A 19,388-nucleotide genomic window follows, 5' to 3' on the forward strand; every position below is an offset into this window, starting at 1 on the left:
TTTATTCTTTTTTTTAAAAAAACTATATTATATTATATAATCTTTTTAAATATATATTTTTGTACCATAGACTTATTTTATCTAATTAGTTGTTTTAACTCTTAGATGAAAAACAATTAGTTTTTTATTAATTAATCATTTTATTGATAACACAATGTTATGGAATTTTTCAAATTTTTATGAGTTGGATAATCGCATTGTATCGTATTGTTATTTTAAATATAATATTTATTTTGATTGATATTTAAATTTTTATTGTATCATATCGTTAAATCTATTGTTACGTAACGATAAAAAGTATCATTTTATGTAACGACCGATTTGGTGTAGTTGCATTATTACCTTATTTCTTCCTCTCATATTGACATTCCTTATTATTAAATAATCATGTCTTATCCTTTAGCCTAACCTTTTTATATAATAATTCTACTTGTACTCTACTTATTTGTAATATTACAAGTTTATTTTTCATATTGCTGGTGCATGACATCATGAAATAATAGATAAACGATACAATCTATTCAAATGTTGTATTCATTAAAATAATACAATACAATATAATATGATACAATCGATACATTATAAAACAATGTGTAATAACCATTTAAACAGGCTTATAAGCAATAAATTTTCCCTTTGTACTTTTAATTGTGTATTTGTGTTTGCGGATGCATAGCAAAATTATATTTTTATATTATTTGATCGTGAATTTGTTCTGATTATCCTATATTCAACTCATTAAAAAATTTGTTACACCCAAAAACATAAATTAAAATTTAAAAGTATAAATAAAAATAGAACTAATATAACTATATAATTTTTATGCACCCAAAAAAGACAAATTAAGATTTAAAAGGTACAAATCCAAATAACGAAATTTATTCTTAAATATTCAATAGTTTTTGCTTACAGTAGGTATTCTATGCTAATGAGTACCTCTTCTCCTTAGGCACATCCATCTAACTAAGTCAAAAGTTAAATCAAGTTCAAAAAGGGAACCTTTACATTTTTATCCTCAACTAGTCATGAAAACTTCATTATATCGTTCCTCTGTAGTGTTCTTTTATCTTTGGCTGTCAAGTTAATTAAGCAAAAGAGGTGCATTTGAGAGTTAAAGAAGACACCGGCGAATATACTGATCATTGCACCAGACTGGGAGCAACCATGTGAATTCATGTGTGAAGACAAAAAACACTAATAAATAAATCCTCCGCTAGTGTGTTTGGACAACATTTGAAGGTGAAATATAAAAAAGATATAATTTAGGGTGTGTTTGGTATGACGGAAAATATTTTTCGGAAAATATTTTCCCATTTTTCACTGTTTAGTTGCACAAAATAGTTTGAAAAATATTTTCCTAGATATCACATTTTCGTGAAATTGGAGAAAAATGACTTCCCTAGAAAAAGTTAGGAAAATATTTTCTAAAAACTCCACAGACTCTCACATCTAACCCTAACCCCCTCCCCCTTCTCTCGCCTACCCCACCCCCTCTACAAAAAGGTTTTTTTTCAAATTTCAGTTTTTTTTTTCTTTTCCGTGATCGCTCACCCACTCCCCCTCCCCGCAAAAAAAAATTAACTTTTTCTTTTGTATTTTTCAATTTTCTGCACCATCCCCCCACACACACACACTCCACCCCCACTCCCACCACCCGCGGATTTTTTTTAAAAATATTTTTAGTGCTTGTTTTTTTAATTTTTTGATTTACAGGTTTAAAATTTTGCGAGTTCCAAAGTTATGAGTTTAGAGGTTTATGTGTTTGGAAGCTTGCGGGTTTAGAAATTATAGAGTTTACGGGTTCAAAAATTTGCGGGTTCAAAAGTTTAGCGGTTCAGAAGTTTATCAAATTTATGGGTTAGGAAGGTTGTTGGTTCGAAAGTTTATGGCTTCATATTTATTGTATCTAAATTATCTATGAATTCTCTTGAGAAGTTATTTTTCTTAATTTGCATACCAAACACCGAAAAATGAGTAAGATTAATACTTGTTTTCCAAGAAAATATTTTCCACGAAAAATATTTTCCGTTATACCAAACACACCCTTAAAGTCGAAGTTGAAAACATAGATTTTTGGAACTTGATTGAGCGTGTAGCAGCACCGTATAATAAAAAAAAAACTCTTAATCCGGATTTCGAGAGTCAAACTTTTAAATTTTGATTGTGAATTCGAACATAGAATCTTTGAGTTTTTTTTTAAATAAAGAGTACATATTTACAAACTACATAAAAAATTATATAAGTAACAATTCAAAATATTTAAAAGAAATATTAAAAAGATCGTGAATAAAAAAAAAAGAAGTAATGTCCAACACGAGGTTTAACATGCACATCTTTTGCTCTTGCAAGTCATGCTCGAAACAATTTGAAATATCTTCCTTCTGAGCTTTTATCGAATGATTCACTCTGCAAAGAGATTTGAATATATTGAACCGACGGAGTTGTAAAAAAATATTAAAAACGGTTGAATTGAGCTCAATTATGACCAAAATTGAGAAGAGAGACAGAATCGCATACATGCATTCTGGAGAGAAGAAATTGGGAAGAAGAAAATAAAGATATTCTCATTATTCTATTTTCTGAGAAAGAGTACAGATAAATATATAAGCTTTAGTGCTCTCAACTCTTACATGCCCTTCACGTGCAATCTTACTAATTCATTAATAACTTATTTCAACTGCTAATTGTTGCATTCTATTTTGCATGAGTCAAAATAAGATTCAATTAGTGATTTTCATTTGATGATAAAAGAGAGTCGCCACATAATATTTAAAGGTATACTAGGGTACCAATTTAATTATTAAAGCTAATCAGTGAGATTTGGGTGAAGGTTCTTGTTCTTCTAAGGGGAAGGTGTTAGCCCCTCCCCTCCCCTCCCAGAATCTACCTAAGGTAGATACATAGGATTTAGACTAGGCTCAGAGAATTTAGATGTCTATATTACTTAGTCAGTGCTTAAAAGTGTATGGCTTACCTTCTTTTTTTAAACTATTCAATTTTGAGAGAGAGGTAGTGTATATATTTTGAAAAGGTGTAAGTTTTTATTTGAGAGGAATGCCTTTGAAAAATGTTTATACAATTGAAAAGTGTTTAGAAAAAATGAGTTTATAACACTTGCTCTGTTAATAAATGGGGTTGAGTTTTAAAACATTGATTTCGAAAACAAAGTGGTTGTTTGTGTAAAGTAAAACTATTTGGAAAATGGGGTTTAGATATACCTTGGAAATTTAGTTTCAAATCTCATATTCAAATTCAAACTGTTTGAAAGATCTTTAGTTGCAGAAGTGTTTGTTTGAACAACCCACTTTTGGAAATCATTTTTTGGGTTTTCGGTTTCTTCTTATTTTCAAAAGAGAAGGTTGTTGACTTTGCAAATCTGTCTTAGTTTCAAAACTTCATGAAGATCGTTAGTAAGAATAAAATAGAAGTTGGATAATGGAAGTGACTAACAATTAGGATTAATTACTACTAAGTTGTAGTATCTTAATTTTTACCTACGTCTTTAGGGCTTGCCTATGTTATTACTATAGCTCAAAGAAATAAAGTAAAACATTCAAGCAATATCGTCATTTCTGATATACATAAGAATAACAGTAAACTTATAAGAGCTATAAAAGAAAGGGAATGGACTCATAGTTTTTGGCTTGAAAGAGATTAGGCCTAGCAGACAGCGAAAACAAACAGCATCAGCTCCGATGACTCCAAGGTTCAGGCAAGCACTTGGGCCTGAGTTCTTTTAGAACTCGGCAAGGCTCAGACACATGCGAAAAAAAGAAAGAAGTTACTAGATATATGGCCCAATATGGTATTTAAGCATAGGTAACACCAATATAAGCCCAAGACAAGACTATGATAATCAATAACAGTTAGGAATGCAAATTAATGTGAAGTCACACAGTAAAGCAAATTACAATGAAACCTTTATTTTTATTTAACACTAAACCTAAAGAGATTAGCAAATATTAATAGATTAAGGGTTTAAGGTAGAATTCTGTTAATGGCTAAGATACCCTTTGGATCCCTGGCACTTCAAAATTCACAAGGACCTCAAGGACCCCGAGCAGTGCTTGTGTTAGGGAGAATATCCTAGCCAAAAACTAAATTCTACTCCTAAATACCCCTAACTACTCACACTTACTCTTCCCTACATGTTTAAGTGCTAATGAGGCACTCAATGTAAATTCCAATACAACAGTAATGACAACACACAAGGAGATGTACATTTATTATAACAACTGTTTAGAATACTGCAGATAATATCATAAAAGATCATGGTCCATAATACAATGTCATGTACTTTATCAAGCTTGAGAGTACTCAACAAAGTCAGTTATAGGTGCTGGCAAGTAATGAGAACACCAACATGTCAATACCATAACTCAGAACAAGTGAATCATATAATTCAAAGGAGCATAAGAGATATCATGTGTATTAACCTCACTAATCCTACTGGTAGTTTTATACTTATGAGGATCATTGGTTGTAATCCTGTACTTAATCATGTATACACTTAATGAAAATCTACACACAGACTAGCACTCCACTTCTTAACATTACAACATGACTGAGTACTAAACAACATGGGATTAGACTAGCATTGTCATTATGGTGGTCCAGAATAGTGAAAATTTTATACTAAGTAATCATGGTTCAATTATAAATTAAGTAGATTAGGTTGTTGTGATGACGTTTAGCAATACCTAATTTAATAGATGATATCCAACCATAACAAGTTCAACTTCAATCATGTTTCTAGGCATGCCTTAAACTAAATAGATAGCAGCAGACAAAAACTTGAATGCAGAGATTTATTAAAACTTAATCTGATTATTTTAAGGCATTATCTCATACAATGAGGCCTACAGATATGATCAAACAATTATAGGAGCTAATAGAAGACTTTTTTACCGATCTCTCTAGAGTTACAGAATCACAGAAGAACACATTAGAAAAGAAAACAACTCAAGCATTGTAAACTGCTATACGTAAATTAAAGTGACAGCTATATACTTAACCTAGGTGTTCATATCCATTCTTTAGTTTGTTTTATTATACAAATAACTTCAAGTATAGATCAACAGATAACACTAAAGCAGAATCAATGAGGTAGACATGAAAACCGTAATAGAATAGTCAAAGTAAGTGTAAGAAATCATCAAGATTCTTTAGTTAATTACAGAAGTTTGATCATACAATTACTTAATTTAGAGTAGTACTCATTATAATCACACAATAAACGATTAGTATCCACTTGAATCTTACAACGCCTGGGCGTAATAGTTGATTATGAACACATCATGAACAAAGATGGCCAATCGTAAACTAACAACAAAACATTATAAGTTGAAACAATCAGTAAAAGGTAACATAGTAGACATGGTTTCAGCAATTAAAAAGAAAGAGGAAAAGGTCAAGTGCATTGACCTTCTTTTGAGCAGCAAACCAAACAAAGTCTTCCTCAGCCGTTAAGAATCAAGAACTCAAACTCCAACCAATTTGAAGCTCAAAATCCGGAAAGGAAATCAAAACTAGTTAGAAACCCTAGTCTGATTTTACTACTCAAGACTAAATTTATGTTTCTATGTTTGTTAAGTGATTTCGTGTGTCTTCTGTTGTTAGGTGAGAACATTAAAGCTCCTATTTGTAGTGGCATTAAAATGTCTTAGGGTTCAACAGAAATCAAACTGATAGTGGTTGCTTCTCTAAAGGTCTTGGGTTCGTGGCAGAGGAGAATAAGCCTAAATATGCTTGATAGGTAGAAGGTAAGTGGGAATAAGCAATATACTGGAAGATATGAAAAGAGCAATGAATAGATAGCTTGATTGTAGTGACATAATCACTAAGCCAAACGGGTGGCTTAGATATTCTGCTAGGTCTGGTAGAAATTGCCTCCTGATTAGTTTTATGTGCTTCATCAACCGTAAGAACTGCCTCTTCTTGTTGTTCAGCATGTGACATAATCTGCACCGATTCTTCATGTACATGAGTATCATGAAATTTCAGTTTTGTAACTAGATTTATTGAATCTGATGATACTTCAAATTGTATTGGTTTTGTATTACCTTCACTACCTTCAGGATGAGATCGTGGGTCTGACACTGTAGATTGAGGCAACGGTTTTGCAATTGCTGGAGTAAAAGTAGGAATAACAAAATGTTGTTCCTCACATGGTAGAACAGTTGTTGGTTCTCTGAGTAAAAACATGTCTTAAGAATCCTCTAGTTGATTTTCTTTGAAAGGAAACATGGATTCTCTTAAAGTAACATCTATAATGACAAAGAATTGTTTATACTCCAAATCATATAGTTTATATCCCTTTTGAGTTTTTGAGTAACCAATCAGGACAACCTTTCTTGCTCTGGTTGTAAACTTGTCAGTTCTGGGTAGTCTACTTGCATATCAAAGACAACCAAACACCCTCAAATGGTCCAGTTTAGACACCTTTACAAGCAATAATTCATAAAGTGTTTTCCCTTCCAACACAGTTGATGATAGTTTGTTAATAAGATAGACTGCAGTTCTACACAGTCTCCCCAGAATCTAATTGCCATGGAGCTTTGAAACCTTAAAGCTCTAGCCACTTAATTATACGCCTATGTTTTTTCTCCACTGTCCCATTTTGTTATGGAGTATAGGGATAACTGCTTTGATGTATAATCCCAGCCAGTAATTCATTGCAATTAGCATTAAAAAATTATGTCCCATTGTATGTTCTCAAAAAATTTATATTCATTCCAAACTGATTTTTAACTAGAGAAAGGAAAATTTTCAAGACAACAAACACTTCACATTTAGGCTAAATCAAGCATATTCAAGTGTATCTACTGTAGTCATCCACAATAGTCACAAAGTAATATTTTCTATCATATGTAGGTTCTTGTATGGACCCCATACATCTAGATGCATAAGCTGGAAAGGGCTATTTGATTTATTGTTAATATTAGGAAATTTCAGTCTACTATGTTTAGCTAAGGGGCAAATATCACAACTATCATGAACGCCTTTGTCAATTAGGCTTCCAAGTGATGGTATAAGTTGCATTGCACTGACTTATGGGTGGCCCAATCTCAAATACCATGGTCTCCTATTGTTGTCTGCTTGGAAGGTTGTTGCTCCTACTGCAAGATTTATTCCTTCTTGTAGTATGTACAAACCATCTCTCTCTCTCTCTCTCTCTCTCTCTCTCTCTCTCTCTCTCTCTCTCACCAATCCCCACTACCTTGCCATTAAAGGGTCCCTGAAAGACACAAAAATTAGGGAAAAACATGGCCAAGCAAAGAGAGTTCCCTGATTATTTTAGAAATCGACAGTAGATTGAATTTGAACTCTGGTACATGTAGCACATTCTGAATCTTATGATTTCCTGTAATCATTGTCTCCCATGCATTTACTACTCTTGTGATCTCCTAGATTTTTAACAGATGTTAGTAATTCTCTACAAGGTGAAATGTGATGAGAGGCCCCTGAATCTACAATCCTTTCACACGCAAAAGCATTGGATAGTAGAGAATATACCTTCCATATTGCTCTTGCAGCCGCTCATATGTAACGACCCGACCGGTCATTTTGAGTATTACAACCCCGTTTCCCTATTTACTGCTCAAATTGGGCTTTACAGTTATTGTGTGACTTGTCAGGGCAATTATTTTGGGTCCGGTGAGGTTTTGGAATGAATTGGAACACTTAGTTCCAAGGTTTAAAGCTTAAGTTAAAATAGTGACCAAATATCGACTTATGTGTAAATGACCTCGGAATTTAATTCTGATGATTCCAATAGCTCTGTATGGTAATTTTGGACTTAGGAGCGTGTCCGGAAAATTATTTAGAGGTCCGTAGTGGAATTAGGCTTGAAATGCCGAAAGTTGAATTTTTGGGAAGTTTGACCGGGGAGGGTTGACTTTTTGATATCGAGGTCGGAATCCGATTATGGAAATTGGAATAGCTTCGTTATGTCATTTATGACTTGTGTGCAAAATTTGAAGTCATTCCGGATTGATTTGATGTATTTCGGCACAAGATATAGAATTTGAAAGTTCAAAGTTCATTAGGCTTGAATTGAGGTGCGATTCGTAGTTTTAGCGTTGTTTGATGTGATTCGAGGCTTCGACTAAGTTCGTATGATGTTTTAGGACTTGTTGGTATATTTGGTTGAGGTCTCGATGGGCTCGGGGTGAGTTTCGGACAATTTCTAGGCCATTTTTAGTTGATGGTTTCTGCCTACAGAGGTGTGCATCGCGATCGCGAACATTTGATCGCGTTCGCGAAGAGAAAACATCAGTTTGGAACCTTGTGAATCGCGATCGCGGAAGCTCTTTCGCGATCACGTAGAACAAAATCTATGTTGCACTAATCCGACTTTGAAAGCATATATCTCGCAATCTATAAGGAATTTGGAGATGATCCAAAAATAAAAGTTGTAGCCCTTTATGTCTAGTTTTCAGAAATGTAAATGTCATTTGGAGTTATGTAAAAAAAGTTATGATAGATAAACTATAGTCTATCCTTGAAGAGTTTGGAAATCTCTGTTGCACAAGGCTGACTTTGGAAGCTTATATCTAGAAATATGTAAGGAATTGGGAGATAAGAAACAAATGAAAGTTATAGATCTTTGTGTCTAGTTTTCAGAAAGTGAAACCATTTTCAATTTGGAGTTTTGTACAAAATGTTATGACCATTAAACTAGAGGATGTCTGTAAGTGCTGGGAATTTGTTCTTCGCGATCGCAAAGCATTTTCCGCGATCGCGAAAGGCAAATTTTGGGCTGAAAAGTTTTGTGCTTCGCGATCACGAAGAGTAAATGCCTGGACAGAAGATATATTTTAAGGTTTCGGTCATTTTAACACATTTGGAGCTATGGAGCTCGGATTGAAGCGATTTTTGAGGCGATTTTCACCATATGGATTTGGGTAAGTAATTCTAACTCAGTTTCGTTTAAATTACATGAATTCATTATTATTTTTATCAACAAATTAGTATTTTGGGTTGAAAATAGTAGAAAAATTTATAGACTTTAATTGAGGATTTGAAGGTCGAGTTGTGGTCGGATTTGAGTAATTTTGGTATGGTTGGACTCGTGGTTGAATGGGGGTTCGGATTTTGTGAGCTTTATCGGATTCCGAGATGTGGGCCCTGTCACACCTCCTTTTTTCCTAGGGATAGGCAGCCAAAGGAGTTTTTCCAATTTAAGTGACATTAATCGAAATGAGATTATTTATTAGATTCAGAGTCGCCACTTGGGATAATTTCTGGTGTCCCAAGTCACCGATTTATTTTAAATCCCAAATCGAGGAAATTTGACTCTGTTTTACGGTCCGCAAACACAGAAGACCAGGTAAGAAATTCTGTTAACCCTAGACACATTTTTTTTCTTTTTTTTGTTATTTTATAACATGGGGCCGAATCCTATGAAGGTTGCCTACGTATCTCACATCCGGTGAGAATCAGACCCGTGTAGTTCGTAAATATTTCAGGAATAGGATGACACTTTTTATGAAAAATTCAGGCTTTTTTTGGGGTAAATACTGAGATTTTCGAAAATCGGGTAAATTTTCTCCCTCATATTTTCTTCTTTCTCGTTTTCCCTCAATATTTTTATATTTTTATTTTATTTTAGAAACCAGTCAACATGCACAAATCAAATCAAATATAATGCACAAGTAGCACATAAGATGCATCAGGATGGTCTTGTAATTTCGGGTACACCTGTCCTAGACGGACCCAACCCCTGTGTTGAGTCCCCAAAGTCAAATGCACGTGATGCAAACAAACGTACCTACTAGGGATCCGGCATGAGGCTATGTTATTCTAGGTTTAAACCTGGGGGTGTGTTCTAGACATGGCTTACCCAAGCGGACAACTCGAGCCGAGGTGGGAGCAATGTACCGGGAGCACGAAAGTCTACTCGGCCTAGTTACTGACCCAGCCTCGTTCTAATTGGTATGACTTCCAAAAGAAAAGTGGGCCACGCGCACGTGTGAACCATAAATTCAGAAGACTCAGAAGGGAGGCGTAAGAAGACAATTTAATACAGTTCAAATAATATCAAAGCGGTAATTAGCACATTATGCCCAAAAATACAGTAATAACATCAAATCAATAAAGCCAAGTATATATCACATTACAAGCTCGAATTCTGAACCCTGAACCAGAGATTCTGGGTTCTGTTCCCCAGCAGAGTCGTCAGAGCTGTCATACCTCCTTTTCCCCTAGGGATAGGCAGCCAAAGGGGTTTTTCCAATTTAAGTGACATTAATCGAAATGAGATTATTTATTAGATTCAGAGTCACCACTTGGGATAATTTCTGGTGTCCCAAGTCACCGGTTTATTTTAAATCCCAAATCGAGGAAATTTGACTCTGTTTTACGGTCCGCGAACACAGAAGACCGGGTAAGGAATTCTGTTAACCCGAGAGAAGGTGTGAGGCACTCTCGGATTTCGTGATTTTAGTACGGTCGCTTTAATCATACATGACTTAATTAAATTATTTAATTACTTATTTTAGAACCTATGTACATTTACCTTTTTACCGCTTTTAATTGCTTGATTATTCGTAATTATGAAATTATCTCGAAACAAGTCAAGCGTATGTGTACTCTTTTTGTTTGGCGCGTCAAGAATCATGTCACGCGTACATGTACACAATTCACAACACTTAATTATTTAAGAAAGCTTGGCCAAAGTCGCGCGAACGCGTACCTTGATTTATTTTGAAAATCGTAATTATGTCGCGCGAACGTGTACACAATCACGATGATAGATTAAGTCGCGCCTGAAGCATTTTCTATGAATATTCATTTTTTAAATCAACAGAATAAGGCATCCAGCACATAACACCCAAACCATTTAAAGAAGATAAAAAGTAAAGTAAAATACTAGTAGAATAGGGAAATATAAATTAAAAGCAATAAAAAAAACTATCTAAAGACTACTTCACCCCACCCAATTTTAACTTCTCAAATGTATCATGTGAACCTTTCATTGAGTGAGTTTAAAACTGCCTCCTTTTATATCCTAAAGGCCAAAACTAAATAGGTGACTCAAACAAATTCACTACAATAGGTATCTAAACAAATCTATCAAAACAACAAGATGGCATGGCAATTTAATGCCCCGGACAGCTAGTAACATTCAAGCACATGAAAATAATTAAATGACAGCAGGCACTTAGAAGCAATAAAAAAGACCAAAACCAACACATATTTTAAAGGACTAGAGAATTTCTTTAACCAAATACTACGAAAGAACTTTTAAAAGAACAACTAAAGAATAAAATGTCATGCTGGGCACTCATCTTTAAGAGCTTTAAACCTTTTTGATAAGAGCAAATACTCAAACATTTACACACGAGAAACAAAGCCAGATTAAGCACAAAAAATGGATGAAATAGGCTCCATGACACTTTTGAGTTAGACTCTAAATTCCAACGATCATTTATCAATTTTCAAGCAAAACACAAATTACTCATCATACTTAAGATTTAATGAGGCCAAATATTAAAGAGACGGAGATGAACCTTTTTGTGAAGATTTCAACAAAATCACAGCTACAATCTACTGATTTTCAAAGCTAGCAATGCTAACTTTTCTAGAACAACGAACTCGAAACCGCGAACGAAATCTCGAACTCCGGCTTCACACTAATTGACTTAACTAAACAGTTTTCCAAATGAATATTTACTCTCAAAGAACAATGATCTTTCTTCTTCTCTTTACTCAATTCTCTTTATTTTTTCCGTCCTTCCCCCTTCGGTTCCAAGATGTCAATTATATATAAATGTATGTGGGTTGTAGTAATTGATGTGAGGAAGTAGTGCTGAGTGGGGGAAGTGGAAAAAGGGACGTGAGGGAGAGGGGAGTTTAGCAAAAAAAAAATGGGAAGTTAGGGGATTGGGGACGTGAGTGTTTAGGTAGTTTTGGAGAAATCTTTTACTTCTTTTTTTTTTTATAAAATGTTTTGTTCTTTTTGTTATTGACTTATATATATATATATATATATATATATATATATATATATAAGAAATAAAGAAAAGAGAGTAAACATAACTAAAAATATTAGCCAACTACTTTGAGACGTAAATATCATATACATAAGAAAACTAAATATTTATACTATAGTTAAATTATACTAACTCAAATACCATAGCTTATTTATTAAAAACTTAATATATATATATATATATATATATATATATATATATATATATATATATATATATATATATATATATCAATTAATATTAATTAATTCTACTAAATGTGAGATAAAAGTTTAAAATATTAATATTAGATCTAAAAGATATATTTACACTAAAATAGTATAAAATTAGGGTGTGGTCAAAAATTAGTTGTTCACAGCATGCCCCTCTTTGCTTGGAAACATGAATAGTTTTCAAGCAAAGAAAATGAACAAGGTGACTGATTTTTTACCTCACTATTATTTATAAGGGAAAAGAAGAGAAAAGAAAAGATGTGACTGAGTCTTGGTTTTAGGCAGCCTACATATCCCGGTTATAAGGGAATCAGGTCATGTGTAGTTCGAATGAAAAAAGAGTGATGGAGTACGCTTAGATAGAGAGTCGAGTGAAGTTCCGTCGAGGTTCCGATCCGCGGTTCTTACTATTACATCAAAATGGAAAGAAAATTACATACTCTTGAAATCTAAGAGTTACAAAATTTCTATCTATGTGCCATCTGGAGTCTTGTCTTGATTCTTGAGTTGCTTCCCCGATTGACTTTAGACTGAAACTTGATGCTCTCGATGTAACAAACTATGAAATGTTCTCACAGGCTTGTTTCTTGATCAGATGAAGAGAAGATGGATCTTGAGCCCTATGTCAAAGCTGGTTGCGGTTTGTATTGCGATCAAATGTTTCACTTTCTCTAATAAGAGCTGGAATATTTATTTTTGCACATTCAATCCGTACTTTGCAAAAAAACCTGCAAGTCATCAGAAACAAACAAAACGAACAAAATTTTCTGCCCCAGTTTGCACTAGAAATTTTTTGTGAGTTATTGAAAACACATTAAACTATCTTTGCTATTGCAGAATAAAGAATTGAAAAAGACATGGGTTTCTTCTTCTTTTCTTTTTTCTTTTTTTTTTTGTGAATAATAGGGGATGTCGTACCCTATATTAACAGGAAGGAAGGCAACTAGGGAATGTCGTACCCTATATTGACAGAAAGTAATGCAGCCAGGGGATGTAGTACCTTGTGTTGGCAACAAGATGAGGCTCGTGGAACTCAAGATGCTACTAGGGAATGTCGTACCCTATGTTTTCAATAAAATGAGGCTCGTGGCATTCTGAAATGCTAATAGGGAATGTCTTACCCTATGTTGACAATAAGTAATGCAGCCAGGGAATGTAGTACCCTGTGTTGGCAATAAGATGAGGCTCGTGGCACTCAATATGCTACTAGGGAATGTCATACCCTATGTTTGCAATAAAATAAGGCTTGTGGCGCTCTGAAATGCTACTAGGGAATGTCTTACCCTATGTTGGCAATACGTAATGCAGCCAGGGGATGTAGTACCCTGTGTTGGCAATTAGGTGAGGCTCGTGGCACTCGGGATGCTACTAGGGAATGTCGTACCATATGTTGGCACTAAAATGCAACCAGGGGATGTAGTACCCTGTGTTTGGCAGTAAGATGAGGCTCGTGGCTCTCTGAGATGCTACTAGGGAATGTCGTACCCTATGTTGGCAATAAAATAAGGCTCGTGGCACTCTGAGATGCTACTAGAAAATGTCGTACCCTATGTTAGCAATGAGAAATGCAACCAGGGGATGTAGTACCATGTGTTGGCAATAAGGTGAGGCTCGTGGCCCTCGGGATGCTACTAGAGAATGTCTTACCCTATGTTTGCAATAAAAATGAGGCTCGTAGCACTATGAGATGCTACTAGAGAATGTCGTACCCTATGTTGGCAGAAAGTAATACAATCAGGGGATGTAGTACCCTATGTTGGTGATAAGATGAGGCTCGTGGCGCTCTGGAATGCTACTAGGAAATGTTGTACCCTACGAAGGCAAAACATAATGCGAGCAGGGGATGTAGTACCCTGTGTTAGAAATAAAATGAGGCTCGTGGCACTCCGGGATGCTACTAAGGAATATCGTATCTTATGTAGGCAATAAATAATGCAGCCAGGGGATGTAGTACCCTGTATTGAAGATAGGGCATTGATTCCCTATAATGAAACTAAAAATAATATGATTACATGTATATTAGGAGAAAATCAAGGATTTGAGAACTTCACTTGGTGGTGTTCGTCTTTTCACGAACTGTTTCCTAAAATTGTTATGTTCCTGTTCTGAACAAAGAAAGATTTTTTATTTTTAAAATGGTGGTCAGTTTATGGCCTTGATTTCTTGGGCGATTTGACCTTGCGTCTATTACACTTGTTAGAAAAACTGACTCCGTCAAAGATTGTACAAATTGCCGGGAGATTCTGTCTTTTCTTTCTGGAGATCTTCTTTCTCAACATCAAAACCTAACCATTTTGCGCCTATCACCATTTGTGTTCATGGTGCAAACAACCTTGCTCCCAAAAATCTTTTAACTGAGTAACTTTTGTTGATCCTTGGAACATTGTTCAGTCCTTCCAGCCTTTTGCTCGTCAAGGAAAATCACAGATGGCTTTATGCCTTTGCCTATACGGTTTATGCCCAGCAATCTTTGCTTTATATAACGGGGAAACTGTACCTAATTTTGTGGCCTTTTCTTTGCTTTGCTTTGCTTTGACAAAATTAGACTGAAAGGGACTCAAGAAAGTAATGCAAAAGAAAATAAGAAAGTGAACTAACAAGTATTACAACTTAATCAAGAAGTGTCCCTTTCAGGGGAAAAATAAAAAATAAAAAATAAGAAAGGACTTATCTGGAGGAATATGCTGACTTCAATGAACATGACATGCACTTTGGACTGGATGCCCGATCCATTTGAACCGTCTAATTCTCAAAATCTGTTATAAACTTCACTTTGAAACTGAGTTCTTTGTCTTAACCATGCTTGTGCCAAGATATATGAAGACCTAAATCGATCAATGATGCCCTTTGTGGGTTTTCACCAATTGACCTCTCTCATTTGTCTTTCTCTCAACTCACAATTACCTTATAGTGCCCGTGAGGGTTTTCACCAATAAGACTCTCTCATTTATTTTTCTCTCTTTACAATGACTGAGGCATCACCCGTAGTATACTGACTTAGCATTCTCGAAAGATGATCAGAAGGTCTTAGCAAGGAAAGGTAAAAAGAATTATTCAACTGAATTACAACTTTTGGAACCATTTTGATGGAACAACTATCGAAAATAAAATAAAACCATGCCCCAATTTATTTGAATACTGGGGAAATGTGGATTTTTTTTTGGTGTGACCGAACCCCAGAGTGAGGCTGCCTACGTATCCTTTCGGAATCAGGTCAGACGTAGTTCAATTAACATGAACTTGTTTTGATGATTTTTTTTTTGAAGTACATTGGTTCCAAAAGAGGGGAAAACAAAGAAATATAAACAAGGCTCCAAAGGGATAACTAGGGTTGACCAGTGTTTGGGTAGCGAGAATGATAGCCTTTCGTCATCCCAACCTGAAAATGCTAATTATAAGAATGCCCCAACAGAGCCATGTCATACATAGTATCTCTTAACCGCATCTGCGTTGATGGATATATCAGTCACCTTTCCTTCTATATCTGTCAAGTGTAGAGCTCCTTTTGACAATACTTTCTTGACGAGGTAAGGACCTTGCCAATTTGGGGCGAACTTTCCTTTTGCTTCTTCCTGGTGCGGAAAGATACGTTTCAAAACAAGTTATCCTACCTCGAATTGTCTTGGGCGCACTTTCCTATTGTAAGCGCGTGCCATTCTTTGTTGGTATAACTGACCAAAACAAACTGCCGCCAAACGCTTTTCATCAATCAAATTCAACTGTTCCAATCAGGACGTCACACATTCAGTGTCCTCAATCTCTGCTTCAACAATGATTCGGAGAGAGGGAATCTCAATTTCCGCAGGTATGACCACTTCAGTTCCATAAACCAATAAGTAGGGCGTTGCGCCAACTGATGTACGGACAGTTGTTCGGTATCCCAAAAGAGCAAAAGGTAGTTTCTCATGCCATTGTCTAGACCCTTGGATCATCTTCCTAAGAATCTTCTTGATGTTCTTATTCGCAGCTTCAACAGCTTCATTAGCTTTGGGACGGTAAGGAGTAGAATTGCGATGCTCAATTTTAAATTGTTCACATACCTCCTTCATCATATGAGTATTCAAATTAGCAGCATTATCTGTAATAATAGTTTTTGGAATATTGAAACGACAGATGATGTTGGAGTGAACAAAGTCTACTACTGCTTTCTTGGTAACTACTTTCAATGTAATAGCTTCTACCCATTTGGTGAAGTAATCAATTGCAACCAAGATGAATTTGTGGACGTCCATTCCCCAAGCAACAAAAGGCTAAGGAGCCGATATAAGATATAACTCTGAAGGTGGCGAGTGAATCAAATCACTGTGAATATGACACTGGTGGCACTTGCGAACAAAACGAAAGTAATCTCGTTCCATAGTAAGCCAATAATATCCTGCCCGAAGGATTTTCTTTGCTAGAACATATCCATTCATGTGCGGACCACAAACTCCCGAATGCACCTCATTCATAATCATTTTAGCTTCTTTGGCATCCACACATCTCAACAAATTCAAATCCAGAGTTCTTTTGTATAGGATCTCCCCACTCAAAAATAAACCATTAGAGAGTCGCCTAATAGTTCTCTTTTGATCCCTATTAGCATATTCCAGATATTCTCTTATTTTCAGAAACTGTTTAATATCACGATACCATGGTTCACCATCTGGTTCTGCTTCAATTGTATTGCAATAACCATGTTGATACCGAATTCGAATTTCTAATGGGTCAATGCGAGTATTACCCGGATATGGAAGCATTGAGGCTAGGGTGGCCAAGGCATCAGCTAATTCATTGTGAAACCTGGGAATGTACCTAAATTCGATGGACTTGAACCTTTTGCTAAGATCCTCCACACATTGTCTATATGGAATGAGCTTGACGTCTCGAGTCTCCCAATCACCTTGAGCCTGCCGAATAAGCAAATCTGAATCTCCCATCACCAACAGTTCATGCACATTTAGATTTATTGCCATGTTCAGACCCATGATGCAAGCTTCATATTCTGCTGTGTTATTTGTACAGAAAAAATAAAGTCGCGCTGTAGCAGGGTAATGTTGCCCAGTAGGTGATACCAGAATTGTCCCAATCCCTACGCCTTTGATGTTGACAGCCCCATCAAAGTATAGTTTCCAAATTTGACTGTCATCTTGGACTACTTCTTCAACTAAATTAACCTCTTCATCTGGGAAATATGTGTTCAAATATTCATACTCATCATCAACTGGGTTTTCTGCCAGATGATCATCCAAAGCTTGTGCCTTCATGGCAGTGCGAGTGACATAAACAATATCAAACTCTGTGAGCAAGATTTGCCACTTTGCCAATTTGCCTGTTGGCATCGGCTTCTGAAAGATGTACTTCAGGGGATCCATTCGGGATATGAGGTAAGTTGTATAGGCCAAAAGATAATGCCTAAGCTTCTGGGCGACCCAGGTTAAGGCGCAACATGTCCTTTCCAAAAGAGTGTATTTGGCCTCATAAATGGTGAACGTTTTGCTCAAATAATATATTGCTTGTTCCCATTTGCATGTGGCATCATGTTGACCCAGAACACAACCAAAAGAACTATCCATTACTGATAAATATAAAAATAGAGGCCTATCAGGTTTCGGCGGGACCAAAACAGGGGGATTTGACAAATATTCCTTGATCTTATCAAAAGCTTCTTGGCACTCATCTGTCCACTTGATAGCGGCGTTCTTTTTCAACAACTTAAAAATAGGCTCACATGTAGTTGTAAGCTGCAAGATGAACCTGCTAATATAATTCAACCTCCCGAGTAAACTCATGACTTCTGTTTTGTTCTTCGGGGGAGTCAGCTCTCGAATGGTCTTTATCTTGGAGGGATCTAACTCAATGCCTCTTCGACTAACTATAAAACCCAAAAGCTTCCCAGAAGGAACTCCAAATGCACATTTGGCTGGATTGAGTTTGAGATTGTACCTTCGTAGCCTTTCAAAGAACTTTTTCAAGTCTTGCACATGGTAAGCTTGTGTTCTCGACTTAATGATCACATCATCAACGTACACTTCAATCTCTTTATGCATCATGTCATGGAATATGGTAGTCATGGATCTTATGTAAGTTGCCCCTGCATTCTTCAAACCGAATGGCATGACCCTATAACAATAAGTTCCCCATGGAGTTGTGAAGGCGGTCTTTTCTGCATCTTCTTTATCCATCAGAATTTGGTGATATCCGGCATAACAATCTACAAAAGATTGGATTTCATGTTTAGCACAATTATCAACAAGGATATGAATGTTGGGTAAGGGAAAGTTGTCCTTTGGACTTGCTTTGTTTAAATCCCTATAGTCAACACAAACTCTGATTTTTCCATCCTTTTTTGGCACTGGCACAACATTTGCTAACCATGTAGTGTATCAGACGACCCTGATCACATTTGTACTTAGTTGCTTCGTGATTTCTTCTTTAATCTTATCACTCATGTCTGTCTTAAACTTCCTTTGTTTTTGCTGGATTGGTGGAAAATTAGGATGTGTGGGAAGCTTATGGACCACTAGATCGGCATTCAAACCCGGCATATCATCATACGAACAAGCAAATACATCTCTGCACTCGAACAAAACTTGAATTATGGCATCTCTCGTCTTTTGTTCAGTATGAATGCTTATTTTTGTTTCTCTGGTTTCTTCAGGACTTCCCAAGTTAATTGCCTCAGTTTGATTTAAGTTAGTCTTAGGCTTATTCTCAAATTGATCCAATTCCCTTTTAATTTCTCTAAAAGCCTCATCTTCGTCATACTCAACTTCTTGATTCATTATTTCGAGATTAGACAACTTTTTAAGATCTGGGCATGAATTCCGCGTGCATGTCATGTTTTTAAAGCCATCATTATCGAAACTGAAAATGATAAGAAATTAACAAAAATTAGGGAAATAAAAAGATAGAATTTTACTACGAAAACGGAACTTCATTTCATTGAATTTGAAAGGATAGAAGGGTTAATATCACAGCAAAGCAATTAAACTAAAATATCTGGATTACAACCCTTAAAATAATCCAAATACAGAAAAAATAACAAAACAGGCTACCAAGACTCCTTCCTGATAGGAAGAGGAGTTGCTTCCCAGTTGCTGAGCGAGGTATCTGGACCAATTAGTTGAACACTTGCACGGCTAGGGCCCTCCCCAACATGAACCATATTGATCTCATAGAACATCTTCTTGAGACCCTG

Source organism: Nicotiana tomentosiformis, chromosome 2 (genome assembly GCF_000390325.3).
Source record: "Nicotiana tomentosiformis chromosome 2, ASM39032v3, whole genome shotgun sequence".
Taxonomy (NCBI): Eukaryota; Viridiplantae; Streptophyta; class Magnoliopsida; order Solanales; family Solanaceae; genus Nicotiana; species Nicotiana tomentosiformis.